Source organism: Lolium rigidum, chromosome 1 (genome assembly GCF_022539505.1).
Source record: "Lolium rigidum isolate FL_2022 chromosome 1, APGP_CSIRO_Lrig_0.1, whole genome shotgun sequence".
Taxonomy (NCBI): Eukaryota; Viridiplantae; Streptophyta; class Magnoliopsida; order Poales; family Poaceae; genus Lolium; species Lolium rigidum.
In genome coordinates, this window is record NC_061508.1 from 143674747 (window position 1) to 143689844 (window position 15098).

A 15098-nucleotide genomic window follows, 5' to 3' on the forward strand; every position below is an offset into this window, starting at 1 on the left:
AACTTATGCCATTTGTGTCCACCATAACTACCTACTATGTGGTATTTTTCTGCCATTCCAAAGTAAATTGCTTGTGTGCTACCTTTAAAAATTTCATTCCTTGTCTTTCCAATACATAGCTCATGGGAAAGTAGCCTAAAAACTATTGTGGTGATGAATATGTCGCTTATGTATCTTAGTTCTTATAAGTTGCTTGTTGAGCGGTAACCATGTTTCTGGGGATGCCATCAACCTATCACACCTTTGTTGAATATCATGTGAGTTGCTATGCATGTTCGTCTTGTCTGAAGTAAGGGAGATTTGCCATGAGTTGAATGGTTTGAGTATGCATATTGTTAGAGAAGAACATTGGGCCGCCAACCAAAGCCATGTATCATGGTAGAAGTTTCAGCTTGGACATTAATCCTCAAATCTCTTATGAGAATATTATCTCGTTGTTGAATGCTTAAAGTATTAAAGAGGAGTCCATTATCTGTTTTCTATGTTGTCCCGGTATGGATGTCCTCAAGTTGAGATCTATCAAAATCGAGAAATCAAATGCGATCTATCTCCTTGGACCTTTATACAGGTGGCATAGAGGTACCCCTTGGTGACAGTTGGTTGAAACATATGTAATGCAATGATAATCCATGGAAATCCGAGCTAATTAGGACAAGGAGCGGGCACTATTAGTATTCGATGCATGAGGCTTGCAACTTATAGGAGGTTTTATGCATAAAACATATGAATTATTACTACCGTTGACAAAATTGTTTCCATGTTTTCAAAATAAAAAGCTCTAGCACATGAGTAATCCCTGCTTCCCTCTACGAAGTGCCTTTCTTTTACTTTATGTTGAGTCAGTTTACCTACTTCTTTCTATCTTAGAAGCAAACACTTGTGTCAACTGTGTGCATTGATTCTTACATACTTGCTTATTGCACTCATCATATTACTTTGTGTTGACAATTATCCATGAGATATACGTGTTGAAAGTTGAAAGCAACTGCTGAAACTTAAATCTTCCTTTGTATTGCTTCAAAACCTTCTATTAAGAATCTATTGCTTTATGAGTTAACTCTTATGCAAGACTTGTTGATGCTTGTCTTCAAATTATTATTCATGAAAAGTCTTTGCTATATGATTCAGTTGTTTAGTCATTATCTTTACCATTGCTTTGAATCACTTCATTCATCTCATATGCTTTACAATAGTATTGATCAAGATTATGTTGGTAGCATGTCACTTAAGAAATTATCCTTTTTATCGTTTACCTACTCGAGGGCGAGTAGGAACTAAGCTTGGGATGCTTGATACGTCTCAAACGTATCTATAATTTCTTATGTTCCATGCTAGTTTTATGACAATACCTACATGTTTTATTCATACTTTATATCATTTTTATGCATTTTCCGGAACTAACCTATTAACAAGATGCCGAAGCGCCAGTTCCTGTTTTCTACTGTTTTTGGTTTCAGAAATTCTACACAGGAAATATTCTCGGAATTGGACGAAACAAAAGCCAAGCCTCCTATTTTTCCGAGGGACACACGAAGCCAGAAGGGCAAGCCCGGGGGAGGCCCAAGGCCTCCTCCCCATAGGGGGGCGCGGCCAAGGCTCCAGACGCACCGCCAGGTGGCGAGCCTACCTCGGGACTCCACCGACATCGCCCTTTCGCCTATATATTCCTTCCGTCGCGAAAACCCTAAGACAACAGGTCATATTCCACGAAGAGTTCTGTAGCCACCGCCATCGCGAGACAAGTATCGGGGGACAGAAGTCTCTGTTCCGGCACGCCGCCGGGACGGGGAATTGCCCCCGGAGTCATCTCCATCGACACCACCGCCATCTTCATCGCCGTTGCTGTCTCCCATGATGAGGAGGGAGTAGTTCTCCCCCGAGGCTGAGGGCTCTACCGGTAGATATGTGGTTCATCTCTCTCTCCCATGGTGTGATCTTTATGTGATCATGAGCTTTGTATCACTATTAATCTATGTGCTACTCTAGTGATGTTATTAAAGTAGTCTATTCCTCCTCCATGATGTAAAGATGACAGTGTGTGCATCATGTAGTACTCGGCGTAGATTATGATTGTAATCTCTTGTGGATTATGAAGTTAACTATTACTATGATAGTATTGATGTGATCTATTCCCCCTTTCATAGCTATTGTTGACAGTGTGTATGCTATGTTAGTACTCGGTCTAAATTGCAACGGTATTATCTTGGATTATGATTTGATGAGGATATCCCTATGAGTGGTGTTTGTCAAGTATTTGATGAACTTTGAGTGGAGCTTTTGTAGCCACTACGTGATGATTAGTGATTCCAATAGGAGAGTAATTCAGAGTAGCACAAGTGAAGAGAAGTTATCTAATTGTCCAATTATGTGATCATTGTTGAGAGTGTCCACTAGTGAAAGTATGATCCCTAGGCCTTGTTTATAAGCATTGAAACACCGTTTCCAACAAGTTCTGCTACATGTTCGCTTGCTGCCATTTTTATTTCAGATTGCAATTACTACTTATAATCATCCATATTACCTGTATTTCACTATCTCTTCGCCGAACTAGTGCACCTATACATCTGACAAGTGTATTAGGTGTGTTGGGGACACAAGAGACTTCTTGTATCTTAATTGCAGGGTTGCTTGAGAGGGATATCTTTGACCTCTACCTCCCTGAGTTCGATAAACCTTGGGTGATTCACTTAAGGGAAACTTGCTGCTGTTCTACAAACCTCTGCTCTTGGAGGCCCAACACTGTATACAGGAATAGAAGCGTGCGTAGAAATCACCCACCTCATCTTTGGCCAATAAATATGATCAGCGAGCATGAGTAGCGTATTCTCACGCCCAAAGTGTCCCATCAAACCTCCAGCATGTTATTCCTGCAATAAGAGCAAACACACAGACGATTCTGGAACACATAGTTTGTTAGCTCTAAACAAGAACCCATCATGTATGTGATATTTTTCCCATGCTTTACCAATAGCACACAAGCGATATGGTTCATCAAAATCATGATCAGTAGCACACAAATCACATAGAATCTCTTATCCAGAAATTTCAACATAAAGTTGAGTTAATAGCATATTTTTCCTAGACAAAACGTTAGCAACAATATTATCTTTTTTCCTTCTTATGCTTAATAATGTATGGAAAAGACTCAATGAACTCAACCCACTTAGCAAGATGCCTATGCAAGTTTGATTGAGCTTTTAGGTATTTTAAAGCTTGATGATCAGAATATGTGATAAAATCTTTTGTCCACAAATAATGTTGCCAAACCTCAAGAACTCTAATTAAAGCATACAATTCTTTATCATATATAGGATAGTTCAACTTAGCACCAGAAAGTTTCTCAGAAAAACATGCAATTGCGCGACCCTCTTGCATCAACACACCACCAATTCCAATACCACTAGCATCACATTCAATCTCAAATTGCTTATTGAAATCAGGAAGTGCAAGCAACGGTGCAGAAGTTAACAATCATTTCAGTTCATCAAAAGCATGATCTTGGGCTGCGCCCCACTCAAATGCAACACCTTTTTTAGTTAATTCATTCAAAGGTGCAACAATAGTACTAAAATTGGGCACAAAACGTCTATAGAAACCAGCAAGATCATGAAAACTTCTTACTTGACTCACATTCATGGGAGTAGGCCAATTTTGAATTGCTTCAATCTTAGATGAATCTACTTGTACTCCATGCTTAGAGACAACATATCCCAGAATATGACCGTATCTTTGCAAAATGTGCACTTCTCAAGATTACCATAGAGTTTATTATCACGCAACATTTGCAAAACATGTCGAATATGCATAGTATGATCAGATTCATTGCGGCTGTAAATTAATATGTCATCAAAGTACACAACCACAAACTTGCCAATAAAATCACGCAAAACATGGTTCATCAATCTCATGAAAGTACTAGGTGCATTAGTTAAACAAAAGGCATCACTAACCACTCATATAAACCAAATTTTGTTTTAAAGGTTATTTTCCATTCATCCCCCTCTTTCACCCTAATTTGATGATAACCACTACGCAAATCAATCTTAGAGAAAGTAACATCACCACTCAATTCATCTAGCATATCCTCTAAACGCGGAATAGGATGACGATATCGAATAGTAATGTTGTTTATCGCTCTACAATCTACACACATGCGCCATGTACCATCTTTCTTAGGAACTAAAATAACAGGAACATCTCAATGACTTAGGCTTATGAGAATATAACCTTTCTCGAGTAGAGCTTGCACTTGTTTCTATATTTCCTTCGTCTCTTCGGGGTTCTTCCTATATGGGCCCTATTGGGCAGCGAGGCGCCGGGGATCAAGTCTATTTGATGCTCAGTACCACACAATGGTGGCAATCCTACGGGCACCTCCTCCGGAAACGCGTTGCTGAATTCCTGCAAAACATGAGAAACACCAAGAGAAATATGGGTCATGTCGTTAGAAACCAAAACCTCACCCTTGTACATGAGCACAAGAGGCATGGCTGTAGGATCCTCAATAAACTCTCTCATATCCTCTTTGGTGGCTAATAAGACTAAGGAATTCACTCTCTCATTTTTCGTTATATCACTCACGGCATTACAATTCTCTCGCCTAGCTATGGATGCATCCTCCAAGTTCACTTCAGTTTTCTGACGAGATTCATTGACAATTTGCTGTGGTGACATAGGCTGCAAGTTAATTTTGTTGCCCTTGAACTCCAAGTGATATGTATTGGCGCGACCATTGTGTTGCACAGAACGGTCATAGAGCCATGGCTGGCCCAACAATAGGTGACATACCGTCATAGGAGCCACATAAAAATCAATGGAATCTTTGTATGGTCCTAAACTCGTATCTCAAAATCAACACACACCATGTGGTTTACCTTCATCTCACCATTGTCGCTCAACCACTGAATATACTATGGATGCGGGTGCGATAAATAGTTCAACTTCAACTTGGCACATAACTCCTTGCTTGCTAGATTACGACAACTCCCGCCATCAATAATGACCTTGCAAGCTTTATCGGGACCAACTAGTGCCTTTGTTTGGAACAAATTGCAGCGTTGAGTAGATGCACTCAGCTGCACATTAAAAACACGCTATGACACGACAATAGTGCGAGCTTCAGACGGAAAAGCATCTACACCATCACTGTCATAATCATCATGTTCTGGAGCATCTGGATCAACATCATCTCCAGTCTCATACTCATTGTCCTCATGAATAATCATGACCTTGCGATTAGGACAATCTTTCTTGAAGTGACCCTTGCCACCGCACGTATGACAAGCCATATCGCGGTTGCGCGCTGTAGACATGCTAGAACCACTTCCACTTGCAGCAGGTGCGGGCTTCTCTGTGTTGGACACATTCGAGACCGGTTTGCTAGACGAAGTAGAAAAATCTGCGGGACGCGAAGATGGCGTCGGCGCCGTAGATGGTGGCGCCCGAGGTGTATAGCGCCCAGCTACCGTAGCACAACTTTTGATTTGCGCCTCTTCAGCCAACTGTGATTCAGCTTCTCTTGCATGATGTAGCAGCTCATTCATAGTATCATAGCGGTGATGACGAACAATACCCTTGATGGTATATTTCAGACCATGAAGAAAATGTTGCATTGTCATCTCAAGGGACTCATGGACACGGGCACGCTGAATAAGCATCTCCATCTCCATGTAATAAGCATGAACCGTCATAACACCTTGTCTCAATAGGGTCAACTTATCATATATAGATTGCAAATAATTAGTGGGAACAAAACGAGCTCGCATAACCTCCTTCATGGTACGCCATGTAATAATGAGCAGCTCTCCATCTTCTTCGCGGGCACGAGTAATTCGATCCCACCAACGCAATGCATATCCATCAAATTCTGAAGAAGCAAGCTTGATCTTCCTATCTTCATTATAATCATGTAGGCGCCACAATTTCTCAATTTTGAGCTCCCATGTGAGATACTCTTCAACATCATGACCTCCTTCAAATCTGGGTATTGAGAATTTTGGCTTACCCAAACCATCGTCTTGCGGTTGTGGAGGAACACGACGGGCTCCGACGGGGACAAAACCACGACCACGGACACCATGTCCAATACCACGTCCACCACCACGTTCATTAGCAGCGGGTGCATCTTCAAAATCACCATGAACACTGTCCTCATCTTCATGGTGTGACTGTTGTCGTTATTGAGTCAGGTTATCAATAGCAAGATTCAACGCTTGAACAGTACGCTGAATATTCGTCACTTGTGCTTGGATAGTATTGACGGTCTCATTAGTAGTGTCAAGCTTCTTGGTGACTTTCTGAAAATCCTCATTAAGTTCTTCGCCCTGCATGTGAAACTCACGCCCCACATTGTCACGAAGAGCTTCATACTCCGTCCAAGAAACAAGATCAGCATCATCCTTCTTTTTCTGGTCAACAACATTACCATCACTACAAAACATGATTAGTAGGTTAGTGCACTAAAACAAAAATCTTTGGTGGTACTCTCACAACTCACTCAAAACTGATAAGAAAGATAAATCTTACCGCTCCAAAGTGAATTAGTATTTCTTACCAACTTGGATTGACAAACTAGTGCACGGATGTAGCGAAGCGAATATCAATGGTATAAGAACAATCACACGACAAAGCAGAATATATGTGGGGATGTAGGTGAAAGAGCAAGATCTATATCCCGTGTTTTGTGTGTTTGATGACAACACTTGAATGAATTTAACCGTGCGCAAAGATTGTCTTTGATAGATTTGCAAGTGCACGGTGCCCTCGCTGGACACGTCATGATCGGAGGACTGAAGCGTAGCTTATAGGTTTTCTGGTTTTGTGTGTGTGTCGCGAGGTAACATGGTTGGAGAGGAAAAGAGGAAAATCAGTTTCTGCCAGAGCGGTACTACCGATACCAGGAGCAGTAGTACCGCTACCCTACTGGTACCGCCCCGCATTACCGCTCTGGAGGTTTTACACTGAAAATTCCCGCAGTGAGCTTTGCGGTACCTCTGCGGTACCTTGAGCGGTAGTACCGCTTGAGAGCGGTAGTACCACCTCGGTACCGCTTAGGTACCGTAACGCAAGTTACAGCACCACCGCTGTGGTACCGCTTTGGTACCGCTCGTGATCCAGTAACTCTCAGAGGCCATTGCGGTACCTCAAGCGGTACCGCAAGCGGTACTACCGCTGTGTGTCCACGTGACTAAATCTGTGGGGGATTTCGAATCCTGAGCGGTACTACCGCTTGCCAAAGGGGTAGTACCGCTTAGGTGGAAACTGCACATAACGGTTGGATTGAAGGGACCCTATAAAAAGGCCCCTTCTTCCCCAGCTCGTTTTTAGCTCTTTTCTCTCTCTCTCCTCCATTGTTGCTGAGCTCAAACCTTGTGGTTCTCCCCACCTACCCAATCAATCTTGCCCAAATTTGGAGGAGTGGTGGAGGAGGCCCCGATCTATCGATCTACCAAGAGAGAATTCACCAATACCATCTAGTCCTTAGTGGATCTTGTTGTTAGGGTTCCTATGGTGGGATCTTGGAAGAAGTGCTCCTATGGAGGCTAGCTTGGAGTTGTGCTAGCCCCATAGGGTGTTGGGAGCCTCCTAGTGTTGTGGAGCTCGCCCCAACCTTGTGAAGGAACCACCGCCTCGACCGGTGCATTAGTGGAGAAGAGGGAGCCCCTTTGTGGATCTCTCTCGAGGAAGAAGGTGAGGCCTTCCTTCGTGGTGTGGCCGCCTAGCCTCTTGTGTGAGGCTAGCACCTCCTCAACGCAAACGTACTCCCTTTTGTGGGAGGAACTGCGGGAAACAAACCTCGCCTCGTCTCCGCGCCTTCCGGTTGTCCCGCTCCTTACTTTTACTATCATGCTTGGTTCCTTGCTTGTTGCACTAGACTAGGATCATACTAGGATCACCTCCAACGACAAAGCTATCGCCTTTACTTCCTTTGCACTAAAAACTGAAAAAGGCTAAAAATTGCGTAGCGTCCATTCACCCCCCTCTTGTTCGCTACGATTCGTTCAGTAGGTAGGCTACCTATATGCACCAATAACAAGCTCTAGCGCTGACCGTATAAAACACCCGAAAATACTCACACAAGGCGAAATGTAGCAATGCAACTATATGGATGAACATGTTGCAATGCACTCGAGAGACACTAGCAAAGCTCAACAGGACATTCACAAGATTGCTCAACTATGGGTGCAGAAAAGTAAACTAGGCCTTCACTTGATCTTACTAGCACTTCACTTTTTCTCTTCACTTTTTTCTGATTGTTATCACACGCAGCAATGCAGCTCTTTTTTCTTCTTTTCAATTTTCTTATTTTTTATTTTTATGAATCTACGCCTTGTAACACGGTCAAACAGCAAAATTGCAAAGCATCCAAAACCCTAATAAGCATCCTGTCGAGCGGTAAAACTAGTCTCTTTTGGGAAATTTCCTAGTCACGTATATCGAAAGGCTGTATCTATGGTTCAGAGAAAGCAAACTGTACGCTATGTGCACTCGGAGCAACAAAAGCTCTAAAAACTAGAAGATGTAGAAACACAAACCCTAGAAAATCTACTAGACAACTTGGTGGAAGAAAAAGATATGCAAAAACAAGACTACAGATAGCAACTAAAACTCGAAAGTGATGCAATCTAAGGCAATGGCAAACCCTAACCCTAATATTTTTGCCTTTTTCTGGATAGGAAAACACTTACAACTCAACTATGGGGTAGATTGTGGATGGCTTACCGAGGAAACGCTGAAATCTGATACCAAGATGTTAAGGGGTGTCCCGATCTTCTTAGTAAGCGAGGTGGATAGTGATGAACAGGCGATGAACACAACGGATGAAATCGATGATAAGTGGAAGATAACTTGTATGATGCAGTCGAAGTCTCTTGATTGATTCATGTCGCCAATGCAACAACTCTCAACCCTGCAAGATATTCGCAAATCCACACACTTGCGCACGTAGCCGCCGACCACGAAGCAGTAAATTGCAATCTTCTAATCCCCAATGAAACAACAGATCACACAATTTTTCAGTAGCATAAAACTCCAGATCGAAACAAATTGGAGAGTGTTGGTATCAATAGTTTTGCAGAGCAAACAACTATGAACTAGGATTTATCTTAAACGTGGCCCAAACCTAATTTGGGGGTGTCCTGGGTACTTATATAGGGGTTCAGGATGACTAGGGGTCGAAAATAACTGATACAAACCGATCCAGATCGGAATTCGGCCAAAAACGGTCCGGACTCGGCCGGCGTACGGTCCGGACGGACCGGCCAAGGCGCCGGACCATCGGCGGCTGCCGAGCCTGGCACCGGGTGGGCACCGGGCCAACGCGCCTGCTTTACTAGATCTCGCCCCGGTGTGCCCCGGTGCACGGCCCGGTCTGGACCGGCCCATCCAGTGTGGCACCCGGTGGCGCCGGGCGAGGCGCCGGCCTTGACGTTTCTTCCCCTCCTTCGTGCATGCCTCCCTCTCCTCCCTCGCGCGTCCGTGGGATGTCTTCACGTCCAGCACCATGTCCAGCTGCTCCTCTCCTCCTCGTGCGACGCTTGCTCCATCTTCATACCTGATCATACATAAGTGGAAAGACTTAGGCAGTATAAAGTTCTCATCGATCAAAGTATCATTTAGGAGCGAATTCACTTATTGTCTAAGTAGCTTCGCACGAGCCCTTGTAATGGGTCCAATCCTAACTTCATTGGACTTGAGCTTCATAGCAACATCGTCTTCATCTTGCAATGATGGAGGTAGTAGTAGTTCGGTAGGGATGTCCTAATCACTCATTGTGTTTATTTCCATTTTATTATAGGTGTAAGAAGATGATTTAATGTTTTGGTAAAATTTGTTAAAATTTTGTAGGTTTGATGGTCATTGTATTGAGCGTGAGTAGGTTAAGACCCATTAACAACATTTGATTGAAATCTCCAGAAATGTTTGGTGGCTAAGTCAATATAGTAATCTTCCTATATTTGAATGTTTGTATGTTTATGTATAATGTTTCTTTCTTTTACTGAATTCTTGCTCTAGAGAGAATATATATAGCGGGCTTCTTCTGGCCTAGTTAAACATCACACAAGGACTGGCTTTTGTTTTACCGTGGAACCATTGGGGAAATCCCTACGGTATATATATGGTCTTGCTAACTTTTAGAATTAGCTTAGTTCTTGCATCGTGATTTGTACTATTCATGAGTTACAATAGAGGTTGCATCGGAGATTTTTTCAGTTACACATGAGGTTACAACTAAAGATTTGATTACTTGCACAGGAATGCCATCCCTTGAATGAGAATCAACTTAATTCTTTGTTGGCTGAGAATTAGTCACACCATTTTTTATATTTATAGTTAAACATCATATGAGCATCGTTGCCCTCGATGGGGACATCCAACAAAAATTGTGATTACCCAGTATCTCGTATCAATGGCATTGGTATTTCGGGTCAAAATTGTAGTTTTTTTTTGTTTAGTACTACCTCTGTTTGGATTTAACCAAAACACCTTACTACGTACTAATCGCACGCGTTACCAATTCTCGTGTTGATTAAATCCGATTTTTTGTTTGAGAAACACACCGCCTAACCTTTATTGATCCATTAAAATGTTTACAGGTATAGAAACTAAGTAGGGATTAACAAGCCACAAATGGCCCAAGGACATAGGCCTGTTGGTGAAATGTTCACTGGCCGATGTGCGTGCACCAGCTGATCGACGGCAGCAGAACGTACGGTAGCTGGTGGACGGCGCTTCCTCGCAATGGATGGACAGGACCAAAAGACAAACTGTTGACGATATCTCCCGAGGAAGAATAAGGACATGACAAATGTTCCTGATAATGTGGCGCTGATAATGTGACGGCAGCAAGTCCACATCAATGAGGAGAGCATGCACAACCTAATAATCAATCAACTCCAGTTAGCTGCATCCAATCTGTCGAATTTATCGTATCTTCCGGAGCTAAAGAGCCTAACAGTATGTTGAAGATGCCAAGTGCGCTTGCAAAGGTGAAGGGAAGAACTTACCACTAGAGCAACAGGATGAGTTAACGAATGACTGACAAGAAGGAAAAATTCTACTGTTGCCTTCTTCAGTCGATCATTGCTAGTACACAAGGTCGAATGCACTAGACGAGGGAAAGGTAGCCAAGTGCCAAGAGGCCTCGTAACGTGGATGATCGAGTGAATAGCATAAAACCACCACTTTGAGGCCTTGTTTACTTGTCTGGTATTTTTGGGTTTGGGAGGGTAAAATACCGGCCCACGACAGAATCCCGAAAGTTACCGAATGGGCCGTTTACTTCTCTGATCTTTTTGGGTAACATCCCGGCCCATCCCAGATATTCCCGACCCGGTAAGCTGCACGCTCCGGTTTTCTCAGCCACGAGGTCTACCCCGTGTATTCGGTCGTGAAAGGGGAACGAGCGACGGAGGCGACGCAACGGCGGCGACAGGCGGCGGGGAAAGGCAACGGCGGCGGCGGCGGCGGGGAAAGAACTAGCAGATCAAGACGGCGCCGACGAGATCCTCCTCCGGCGACTGGTCCCCGGTGAGTCCTCGCGCCTCCTCCCCTTTTCTCCTCCTCCCTAGCTAGGGTTTCTTGGTGTTGCCTCCGTCCGCGACGGAGCTCCGGGAGCTTGCGGCTCCGACAAGATGAGCTCCGCCGTTCGCTGTACCTGGATGGTGAACTCCGCCATGAGTATTTGTGGCTGGCTAGGGTTTCCGGGCCGCGGGGTGGGTGGACGGGACGTGGGGAGAGGCAATGAACGGAAAGAAAGAAAAGGGAATGATAGAAGCGAGTTTCCTCTGCCGCTGGTTTCGTTTGTGTACGGGAAAAGATGATTGTTACTGCTGTCAGCTGCAGCCGATAATCAAATCGTGATGTGTACCAATTCCTGCTGTAGGTTTTTATTTTCGCTTTTTAGATTATTACCGAACCTAAAGTGATATACAAACCTGTTTTGAGGTTGATCTCTCGCTGAAATTAGCTGGACATTGGCGGTTTTCAGATTCAGGGGACAAAATGACATTGGAAGATGGATTTGGTACCAATGATTAACTCGAATAATGCACGATAGCCACGATAGCAGTAGGATTGCACGAGCGAAAACGACGATGGCCGTCACCATCGTGCCATGAAAGTATGTCTGGTTAATTACTGCATCAGTTCTCTACATAACTAAGGTTTCTTGATCATTTATACTTTCCTGACATCCCTAAATTTACATACATGGTGCCAATTCTATATTGTATGTGATTTAACTGAACTTCAGCTTGCAGTGCGTTATAGTATAGTAACTAGGACATTGGCCATCTCACCCAAAAACATTCTCTAGCTGAATTATCTGCTGCATTGTGCATACCCCTGTAGCAAACGTGTCATTTTAAAACTGAATTTCCTATATGCATTCTGCTACCAAAAAAAGTATATGTCAGTCATTCTCTTTCTGATATACTTTAGAACACGGTAACTAGGCATAATGCTCAAAGTTTTTGCTGTATAAATAAGATTTTGAAAGCATGGTTCATGTTATTAAGATTTTGAAAGATTTTGCTAGCATGCTATCTCGGCGTTCTTGTCCTTGAACTGTTAGTAATTATCATAGTGAATAACTATAGTTACATCTAAGGTGAAGAATACAGATTATCATGATACTCTGAAAAACAACTTTGGTAGTGTTGTTGGCACCCATTTCCATGCTTTGTTCTTGCTCCTATTGTTGTGAATTGAGCGGATACTGTTTTGTGCTAGCTTAGTGCTTGTCTGCCCCGCTTTCTGTTAGGTGATGCAATGCTTGCTTGATTATCTTAGTACTGAAGTACTGAATGTGAGAACTCCTACCTGATAACGCTTTTGTCACTATTTGATGGAATGCATAGCAAAACCTTGTTTCTGCATAAGGACCATGCATGCTAGCCGAGCTTGCATTGCATGATTACCAACTGTAGTACTCCTTTAATTTCCAGCTGAAGTACAGAATGAAGGAGCTCCTAACTTTTATGTATTGTCTCTTATATAACAGGTTGATCTTGATGAAAACATTTGGAAGGATATGAACAACGAATGATCCCACCAACTGCTTTTAGAACTGGCATTTGAGAGCAGCATAAAATTTTTTTTTGCCACCGAATAGAATATTCCATGAGATCGAACTGATGATCTGTTGTTTTTTTTGTATTACCATGCAACGTTTCATAAACATTCTTGTATATTTATTGCTAAGATATGATTTTTATTTGAGTGACTTTGTCCAGAATCATCTTGCGGGTGTAAAGTTTCTATTTTTTTATCACTAGATCTCAATCCTCTTCCATCCCCTCCCATCCCAAAAATCAAAGTAACTAGGAGTTATCTGGGGAGTTTTGAGAAATGTGGGGAAATCTGGGGAAAAGTGGGGATTGGGTGAAAGGGGGGTTTTCACCAAATCCCCTCCCATCCCCAAACCCCTAGGGGATGAAAATACCCCAGGAGTAAACAAGGCCTGATGGTGAAATTTACCGAACACCACCACTTTATGTTTGGGGGACAAAAAACCACCAGATTTTGCGAGGTTTTTTGCGGAATACGCTAAACGCGAATTGAACGCGAATTGACAGGGAATCTGACAGGTGGGTCCCATTGTCAGCGCTGAGGTGGCAACACACTAGTGAACTTGATGATCTGGACACGGATCCCACTTGTCAGGCTGCATTAAGAAACAAAAATATTCAAAAAAAAAAAAAGTGGAACGCACAGATCCTCTATTCAGCCGAGGCGCCCTGTCCTCCCCGCTCGACAAGCTCCCGCCGCTAAGGCTCTGACAGTTCCCGGCGCGGCGCGGCCCTCGCCGCCGGCCAGGCCAACGCCGGCTAGGTAGCATCCGTACTCGACACCAGCGCGGGCCCCGGCCGCCCTGCCTCACCATTGAGCGGATGCCGGTCAGGCCGCGGCGTGGTTCAGCGTCGGCGAACGCTGGACATGGCGGCGGCACGGTTCGGGGAGGAGACCAAGCGGCGGGTGACCGGGTCCGGGCGGTGGCGCGTTCAGGGGAGGCAGCGGCGGCGCGTTCTGTGGAGGCAGGTACGCGCTCAGGCGCGCAGAGGCGGAGAGGCACGACCCGACGCGGCGGACCGGCACATCCCGGCGTGCGGCCAGGCCCGTCGGAAGAGCGGAAGCGCCTGTGCCGCCCCCTGCTAGGGGCCGACCCTTTGCTCCGCCACTGCGCCCCGAGCTCTCTGTCAAGCGCCGCCGCCGAGCGCCTTCGCCGTGCTCGCCGTGCGCTCCCGGTGGAAGACGTGGCCTCGTCCTCACGGCAGGGCGGCGGGCGCAGCGACGCTCCTCGACTGCGAGCAAAGGCGTGGCGGCGCTGCTCGACTGCGAGCAAGGGCCCGACGGCGCAGCTCGATTGCGAGCAAGCGATGCGGTGCGCCGGCGCGGGTGCTGTAGGGGGCACGGTGGCGCGGGAGCTGGGGCCTGCCGGCGGGGTTGGAGCTAGGGCCCGGTGGCGCTGGGGGATCTCCTCGCCGGCGCCGCCCTTCTCCGACGGCCGGCGGCGGATCTTCACGGGAGGAGATAACCTCCTGGCACTGGGGGGGGGGATTTTATGTTTTTTAGGATTTTTTAATTTTTTTAATGTGGATTGACACGTGGGCTCTCTGTCCACATCAGCAAACTACTGCATAGTGCTGCCACCTCAGCGCTGACAATGGGACCCACCCATCAGATTCTCTGTCAATTCGCGTTTAGCGTATTCCGCAAAAAACCTCGCAAAATCTGGTGGTTTTTTGTCCCTCAAACATAAAGTGGTGGTGTTTGGTAAATTTCACCACCAAAGTGGTGGTTTTATGCTATTCACTCTGGATGATCCTTTGTGAATTAATGTGTTTTTATTGCTGTTGTCGTGCTCCTCTTTTATGCTCCTGTCTCTCTACTAGAGGGTCCGAGAGTGGCCATCTATCTAACTTTTCCATCCACATAAATGTCAAAATAAAAAAAATGTGTCCACAACGTGAACTAAGCCTAGCCCCCCTATTTATTGGCTCCGAAAACTTTACAGCAAGCACAGAAAGAAAAGTTGAAGTAGTAGCTAGCTATTGGTACGTACAACAGGTAGTTGTACGTGCCAGTGGATTGAATCT

At 44.7% G+C, this 15098-nt stretch overlaps 1 long non-coding RNA gene across 1 annotated transcript; it reads left to right on the top strand.

The window, feature by feature from the left end:
• Positions 1 to 11442: 11442 nt before the first annotated feature.
• On the top strand, positions 11443 to 13065 carry LOC124682519. The gene is made up of 2 exons (XR_006996310.1): positions 11443 to 11529; positions 13004 to 13065. It is a non-coding gene; the product is annotated as an uncharacterized LOC124682519 (long non-coding RNA).
• The last annotated feature ends 2033 nt before the right edge of the window (positions 13066 to 15098 follow it).